Here is an 8,166-nt window from a genome sequence, read left to right as displayed (position 1 = left end):
TACATGGTTAGTAGTAGTAGTAAATTATTCTGTCATTTAGTAAACAATCTTTTACATTATTTCCTGAATCTAAGATATGTTAAAATAAAACACCTTAATAATGGGGATGCTTCCTTAATTGGGACTGCTGCCAGGAAATGTGTCCCATGTCCCTAAAACAATGTAACAGATAATTTTAGTTTACATGCACTGTATGGCCCTAATCCTGACAATTTATTCTGCACAGGCAGATCCTGTGCTCCTATACATCTTCCAGTTCTTTTTGTGGATTTGGGACTTAAAGATCAGGAAAAATATTAGAAGCAATAAGTATGGTTGTTCTTATCCCTATTATAGTGAGTTTCCCTCATCAGTAAACACATTGCCTTTTTTTATACAACAGACAGTGTACAATGACAGTTGTCATTTACCCTAATTATAGCATATTATAATTTCACATTACAGTAAGTATGGGGCCAAACTGTGATGTAACCAGGAATGCAGGGTGGTGAGAGGGGAGGCGATACAGTCTCTCATGTGCCTAGATAGAGTATGGTGATTGAGGTTTCATAGTTTCATAGTTTCATAGTTTCAGGGTCGGAAGGGACCTAATAGATCTTCTAGCCCGACCCCCCGCCAGGGCGGGAGAACAACCCAAAAACACAAACAAAACCACTCACCCTAAAAACAAAAACGGGACTCAAATGAGTCCAGCCAGGTAAGTATCCAGCCTCTTCTTAAAGATCCCCAGGGTAGGGGCCAGCACCACCTCCCTTGGAAGTTGGTTCCAGCTCCTAGCCGCCCTGACTGTGAAGTAGTTTTTTCGGATGTCCAATCTGTACCTCCTCTCCATCAACTTGTGCCCATTATTCCTTGTTATGCCAGCAGGGGCTAGGGGAAACAGCGTCTCCCCCAAACCCTTCTGGTTCCCCCTAGTGAGTTTATAGACGGTCACCAGGTCCCCCCTCAGCCTTCTCTTGTGGAGGCTGAATAGGTTCAAGTCCCGCAGTCTCTCACTGTAGGGTCTGCCCTGTTGTCCCCGGATCATGCGGGTGGCCCTCCTCTGGACCCTCTCCATGTTGTCCACATCCCTCCTGAAATGGGGCGCACAGAACTGGACACAATACTCCAGCTGCGGCCTGACCAGCGTCGCATAGAGGGGGAGGATCACCTCCCTGGCTCTACTCGAGATGCACCTGTGGATGCACGACAAGGTCCGGTTAGCCCTGCCAACCATGACCTCGCATTGTCGGCCCATGTTCATCTTGGAGTCAATAATGACACCAAGATCCCTTTCCGCCTCCGTGCTCTCAAGTAGGGAGTTCCCCATCGTATAAGTGTGCTGCTGGTTCCTACTACCCAAGTGCAGCACCCTGCACTTGTCCGTATTGAAACGCATCCTGTTCCTGTCTGCCCACCCCTGTAACCTATCCAGATCCTTCTGCAATCTCTCTCTCCCTGCTAGCGTGCTCACCTCCCCCCAAATTTTGGTGTCATCAGCGAATTTAAACAGGTTGCTCTCCACCCCAACATCAAGATCGCTGATGAAGACATTGAACAGCGCAGGGCCCAGGACCGAGCCCTGAGGGACTCCACTACCCACCTCCCCCCAAGTCGAATATGATCCATCCACCACCACCCTCTGAGTGCGACCCTTCAGCCAATCTGCAATCCATCTGACCGTGTAGGCATCTATGCCACAGTCGCCTAGTTTATTAATTAGGATGGGGTGAGAGACGGTGTCAAAGGCCTTGCTGAAGTCCAGAAAGACTACATCCACCGCGACACCTGCATCCATGGCCTTTGTGACCTGATCATAAAAGGCAATCAGGTTGGTCTGACATGATCTCCCCCTAATAAATCCATGCTGATTGCCCCTGAGCATCATCTCGGATGCCGGCCCATCACAAATGTGCTCCTTGATGATCTTCTCAAAGAGCTTCCCCAGGATTGAGGTAAGACTGACGGGCCTATAATTGCCCGGGTCCTCCCTTTTCCCTTTTTTGAAGATGGGGACCACATTAGCTACCTTCCAATCGTCTGGCACCTGGCCCAAGCACCACGATCGCTCGTAGAGCCGTGCCAGGGGCCCTGCAATAACCCCAGCCAGCTCCCTCAGCACCCTGGGGTGGAGAGCATCCGGACCCGCTGACTTGAACGCGTCCAGCCCCTCCAGAAGCTCTCTAACCCGGTCCTCCCCAACCTGAGGTCTGAAGGCGATCCCCTCGCGTCCGGCTTCTATCACAGCAGGGAAGTCCCGGTCCCTGCACAAGAAAACGGAGGTGAAGAATTGGTTAAAGAGATCCGCTTTATCCTCTGACGCAACCACCAGATTGCCCCGCATATCCTGCAGGGGCCCCACATTACCCGGCGCCTTCTTCATCCTCCCAATATATTTGAAAAAGGACTTTTTGTTATCCTTAATCCTGGACGCTAATCCGAGCTCTATCTCCGCCTTGGCCTTCCTAACAGCCCGCCTGCAGGCCCGAGCAGAGGAGGTATACTCCTCTTTGGAGATTACACCCCCCTTCCACCGGGCGTACTGAGGTGATGCTTGGGTCCTGATTCGATTAAGTTAGGCACTGTTTTAGGTGTTATTTTTACAAAATGTTGCTTTAACTTGAATTTCTGCTGTGATGGGTCCATGGAGGTAAAGCAGTCTGAATGTGGAATAAGACCATGGGAGGATGTTGCGAGTGGATGGACTGGCTGGGTCCCAGTCCTGCACAGTTCATCACTGTTCCTGGTTTTATTGCACATAGTACTTTATCAAGCTTAAAGAAAAGACACAGTGGCTATGTCTACATGAGATGCTGACTACACAATTACTGTAAAGTCATTTAATATTTGCCTACACAAGTATTAAATGACTGCGCAGTAACACCAGTAAAATTAGTTTACCACAAATTTAGATTATATCAAATATAACATGAAAAGAATTCTAAGGTTCAAAGTCAAGTTCTCAACAGAACGTGTCAGGATCCCTGGATGATCAAACCCAGACATTAGCATCTCCAGGCAGAAGCCTAGGCTGCACTACTCCCAGGTGCTGGCTAGATGCCAGACTCAGCTTAGCCTGGGGTCCAGTAGGGTCCGTGAGAGGTTTTCAGTGGGAGTGCAGATAATCTAGATAAACCACCGAAAGCCACAGCCCCTGATTGTAGGGTGGTACAACCCTCCCTCTTCCTGCAGGGCCTTGGCCTAGTAGCAGCACTTGGATCTTCCTGCTTAAATTCTGATTGATCTTGTTCCTGTCCTGGATTTCCTGGCCTTGATCAACTGCTTTGCTCTGACCATGACCCTGTTTTGTTCCTTGGACTGATATCCTGGAACTTGGACTAATACCTGGCTTTGACCTCAGCTGCTTCCACTGTGGTAAACTGCAGACTCTTGTCCTATTGTAAAACATTAGGCATAACTGCTTGTACCTTGGTCAATCTTTTCAGTAAACATATGCCAAAATTGTTTGCCCCTAATTCAGTTTTCTTGTGCTTATGCATTATGATATCTCTCTCCTATGCCTGAAGAAGGGTGTTTGTGCCTGAAAAAGCTTGCAAAGAACAATTTTTCCAACTGTTTAGTTGGACTAATAAAAAATATCACATTTACCTAAAGAAATTTGTCTGCATTATGATATGATCTTTAATGACATGATTCCCCCTTTTTTCACAGATTCCCTGCTGTATTCAGTCATACGACGTATGATGCTTTGTGGATGAATTGGGTTTGAATAGTGAATAAGTCTCTTGGCTGTAGGACTCCTGCTGTGCAGCAGAAGCTGGAAAGCATGCAGTGAATAAGGCAGGAAACTGGGACAACAAATGATCTTGTGCTTAAAGCAACTGAATGCCACCGTGGAGAACTGAAGTAAGTCATTGTCTCTACTACAGAGTTTTGTGTGATAGTGGTCAAGTTGTGTAAACCGTATAAAACATGTAAAAATTATCTTTGGAGTAGGAACTAGAACCCAGGTTCCCACTTTCCAAGGGAGTGCCTTAGCAGCTAAGCTCATGTTCCTCTGTCATGCTCAGTTGCATTGTTCCTCTGCCTGATGAGTCTTGGAGTATTCCATGCAAAGTGGAACAGCTTTTAAGAGGAGGGACTGAGTTGCCTCCTCTCCAGAATAACCTGTCCCCTGGTAGGGAGGGTGCTCTTATGGGAATTGTGCCTGTGATATCCCTTCTGGTAGAGGAAGAAATTGAACAGATGCTATGAATACTGAGTGCTCTTACCACCAAACCTTTGTAGAAAAAAAGGGGAGTAGTACCACTACTGGTCCTTTCTGGAAGTGGTTGCCATTTTATTTTGGACAAAGCCTGATCCAATAGATGTGCTCTAGAAATGCCCACCAGAACAAGCACAATGGGGGACATAGATCAAAGAATATCTAGTTTCTGGGGCTTAGGTGTGAACTACTTGTAGAACTGCCCAGACATCTCAAGCATGTGGCACTTCTGGGCATGCAGAACTTTAGGTGGCTAGAGAAATTTAGTTTTGAAAGCCAAGATGCTGATGGACTTGGGGCATTGCCAGGGTTAGACAGCATCTGAGTGGATGTTTTGAGGATCTAAATTTTAGATTTAGGTACTTATGTCCTTTATTTATATTTAGCCCTAAAATGCTAAGATAAAAGCATCATAGGAAAACTCGAGAAAATTAATAATTCTGTGTTCGGTTCAGGGTTTGAACAGTGTGAGGCCACGCAATGATGGATGAGGGTAAAAAAAATGTCAGTAGTTCCTCATTAATAAGCACCTTGCATCCTGTTCATTGAGTAAGCCAGGAGTCTTGCACAAAAATGTAAATGTAGTAATGCATATGCACGAAGGGGGTGAACTAAGGTTACAGAGGCAAGTTTAATTCTGGCATTTCCAAACTTTTTAATGCTTGACTTGATAACCTTGGAGTTCTTCTAATGTAGTTTGTTGCATCTAATTGGAAATGCATGTGTCACATTGGATGACAAATATCTTAATTAGCAGTTTTAAAGAAAATTAATCTTGTAAATAAAGTGCTAATAGGAAATATGGCAGAAAATGTTGTAAGGGCAGAAGGTGAATCCCCTCTACTGCTCTGATAGTGTCACCTTTCCAAATTGGAACAACATAATGGTGCATCATCTCATGATTTTCAGCAGGAAATCAAGAGAAATAAGGCATCATGACGAAGAACTATGTGAGGGTAATCAGTCCCTCCTTCCTGTGACAGTTGCAGCATGTAGTTACTCCTCCATAATTTACTCAAACTACTGGAAATGTTTGAGGAAAGAGTTACACTCTGATTTTAAGGCAAACAATTTCCTTTCACATGTGGGTCTACTTTGACAAGTGACTTTGCAAGGCTATGTAATTGGTCTGTTCCTTTTGTGTACCTCACAGGCCAGTGACACAACGGCTTGGCATCGCTGAATTACAGAAACAACTCTCAAACTGGAGCTTGCGTGTTGCATCACTTAATTTTGACCCCCTGGGCAGAGATAATTTCACTCCTGTATGTAGTCCAGAGCACTAGTCTCTGGCTTAATGACAAAGGTAAAATTACAGTATTTTTTCCCTTATTAAGCTCTGCAGATCCTTCACTGCTACGAGACACTGATTCGGCTTCTAATCTTGCTGGAACAGCCTCAGCAGAATTGCTTACTGAGTTCCAGTTACAGAGCCAGTCAATTACTTTTGCAGATGCATATTGGATGGAGCATGCGGAGTTACAGAGATACCAGGGAGGGAGTATTTGAACACAGGAGCTAGGGGCAGATATTCAAAAAGCCTGAGGCTGAATTGATTCACTCTTTGCAGGTTAGTCTAAGCTGCACAGCTTAAACTGATTAATAACTGGACAGACATTCTCTGTTAAATCAGGAAATGCAGGCACGTGCCTGCAGTGGCTCAAGCCAGAAGCTGGTGGGCGGTAGAGCATGCCTGCCAGCCACTGCCAAAGGGGAGAGAAGAGAGATGCCCTTCAAGGCTTTCCCCCCTCCCTGCTGCAGTGGAGGGGGCATGGCCAGGCACCAGCCAGGGCTAGCAGGACACACAGGATGCCAGCCACCAGCCTGACCATCAAGGAAGCAGGGTTTTCAAACGGCTGATAGGCTCTGGCTTCAGGCTGTCCCTGCTAGCAACTGAGCAGGGAAAAGGAAAATGTCAGGGCTGTCTTTAAGTAAATGTAACTGATCAGGGTAACTCATTCAAAAACACCAGTCCAGGATATTTACATGCCAATATGTTTCTAAATACATTATAAACATGTAGATAGAAAAAAAAAAGCCCACAGGGCAGGTTGTCCAATTCTTTTTTAGGTTATACTGCTGTGAATGAGAAGTACAGTAAAAGCTGTGTTAACCAGCATGAGTGGGATAAGGGGGGTGCTGAGTATCTAAAAATTCCAGTTATCTGAGGCAGGGGTTTTCAACTGTTTTGAGGCTGTGGGGGCAGGTGGCAGCCGCACCCAGAGCAGCGGCAGTGCAGGGTGGTGGGTGGTGGTGGCGACATGCCTGCTTCCCTTCTTCCCCCTCAGCTGGCCAGCTGGAAATTCCAGTTAATAGAGTATTCTGGATAGTAGACTGCTGCTTAACACAGCTTTTACTGTAACTCTGTTTAGATCAATGGTGTTATGCCAGGGAAAAAATGGCAGCAGGGAGAAGAGGTCTGGACCCAGTGCTTCTCAATATTCACTTTGTTAAAATAATAATTGGACATTTTTATTTTAAATTAAAGATATTGGGCAATGAATTAAAGAGCAGCAGGTGGCGGGCCCAAACAAATGTCCATTATAATTAGTGGTTCTGAGTGCAGTGGGGAGCTGGACTGGGATTGGTGGTACCAGTATAGCTGTGCTTGCAGAATTCCTGCTATAGCTACCTCTCGAACAACGGGAACTGGATATGTGGGCCTCTAATTATCCTCCAGCATCTGGCTGTAGCTGTGCTTGAAAACTGTTGCAAACCCAGCATGGATAGAGTCGAGGTCCTGGGGCATACTTGCTAGCTCCACACTTGCTTGGTAGGGCTAATTCAATTTGGCAGAGATTCGGCCCAATTCAGCAGCCGAATCTCTGAATCCAAATCAAATCAGGAGACCCTTTAATCTCTCTGAATTGAATTGGAAGTACTTCTGGTCCACTTCTGGGTCCACTGCTAAGCATGCAGGGCGGACCTCCGTGCTCCTGTGGGATGCTCCATCCCCCCCACCATCGCAGCATTTACAAGCCACATTCATGAGCCTGGTACCTTGAGGTATGTAGAAAAAACATTTAAAGCTGTGTCTATGGCTGAATTGCTGATTTCCAAATCAGCATTGAATCTTCAGATTCGGCCGAATCAAATTGGGACAGTGATCCAAATCAATGAGTCAAATCACTATCCCCAATTCAGGCCGAATCCGAATCTAATATGGCCCATTTCGCACACCTCTACTGCTTGGTGGTCTCTGTACTCTACAGCAGCACACACCCAGTCTGCTCTGCAGCCTCCTGACTCTCACTGAAAAGTTCTTTCTGGGTGATGTGCCTCTTGCCCTCTCACTGTCCCAGTCTGACTCTAAAGGACCCCTCACTGGGCACCCTGCTTCAGTGCCACTTGACCTGTGAACCTCAGGTGGCTGCTCAACCAAAGGGGCTGAGGTTTGTCTGTACAATAAGAAAGGTTCGGAGCACTGTAAAGCCCTATGGAAAGACAACATAGTCCTGTACTCTGGATGGAATCGCCTCTACTGTGTGTTTCTACCCTTGTCCTGCTGTCAGAGGGTTTCATTTATTTCCAACAGCACAGGCCTCTAGTTGTGGAGTAGGCATATCCAAGTTCTCTCCCAGCTTCTTCCATGAAGTTCCAAGTGACTTTGGTGTATAGTGGGGCACAGTTCAAAAGATCAGGCTGTTAACATCCAATACATGTAGTATGCAAAACTCTTACCTGGGAAGTCACCCACATCCTTGAGTAGTCTTGTCCCCTCTATTGCCTATAATTTGTCAGCTGGAAGGGGAACAGGACCCTTCCAATAGCCCCCTTTTAGTCTTTGCTGCTACTGCCCCCTTTGTACCTATTGATCAAGGAATCCATACTTTTTCCTTCCCTCTATTACTCTTCAACCAACTCCCTCCAAGTTGTGTCCCCCATTTCCTTCTGCCACTGCTTTCTGGATTGTCATCAACCCTTCTCAACTACCGTTCCTGACCACCCTCTGGCTCCTGTAA

The 8,166-nt window shown here is 46.2% G+C and overlaps 1 long non-coding RNA gene across 1 annotated transcript in view; it reads left to right on the top strand.

The window, feature by feature from the left end:
• The first annotated feature begins 3,711 nt into the window (after positions 1-3,711).
• LOC112550833 overlaps positions 3,712-8,166 on the top strand; it is a 10,113-nt gene continuing 5,658 nt past the window's right edge. The window contains exons 1-2 of the long non-coding RNA XR_003094864.1: positions 3,712-3,846; positions 5,358-5,510. This is a non-coding gene — a long non-coding RNA (uncharacterized LOC112550833). The remainder of the gene's footprint in view (positions 3,847-5,357; positions 5,511-8,166) is intronic.

This window comes from Alligator sinensis, unplaced genomic scaffold (genome assembly GCF_000455745.1).
Source record: "Alligator sinensis unplaced genomic scaffold, ASM45574v1 scaffold978_1, whole genome shotgun sequence".
Lineage (NCBI taxonomy): Eukaryota > Metazoa > Chordata > Crocodylia > Alligatoridae > Alligator > Alligator sinensis.
Note: the sequence above shows the minus strand (reverse complement) of the source record. Positions and strands in the feature narration are given on the sequence as shown.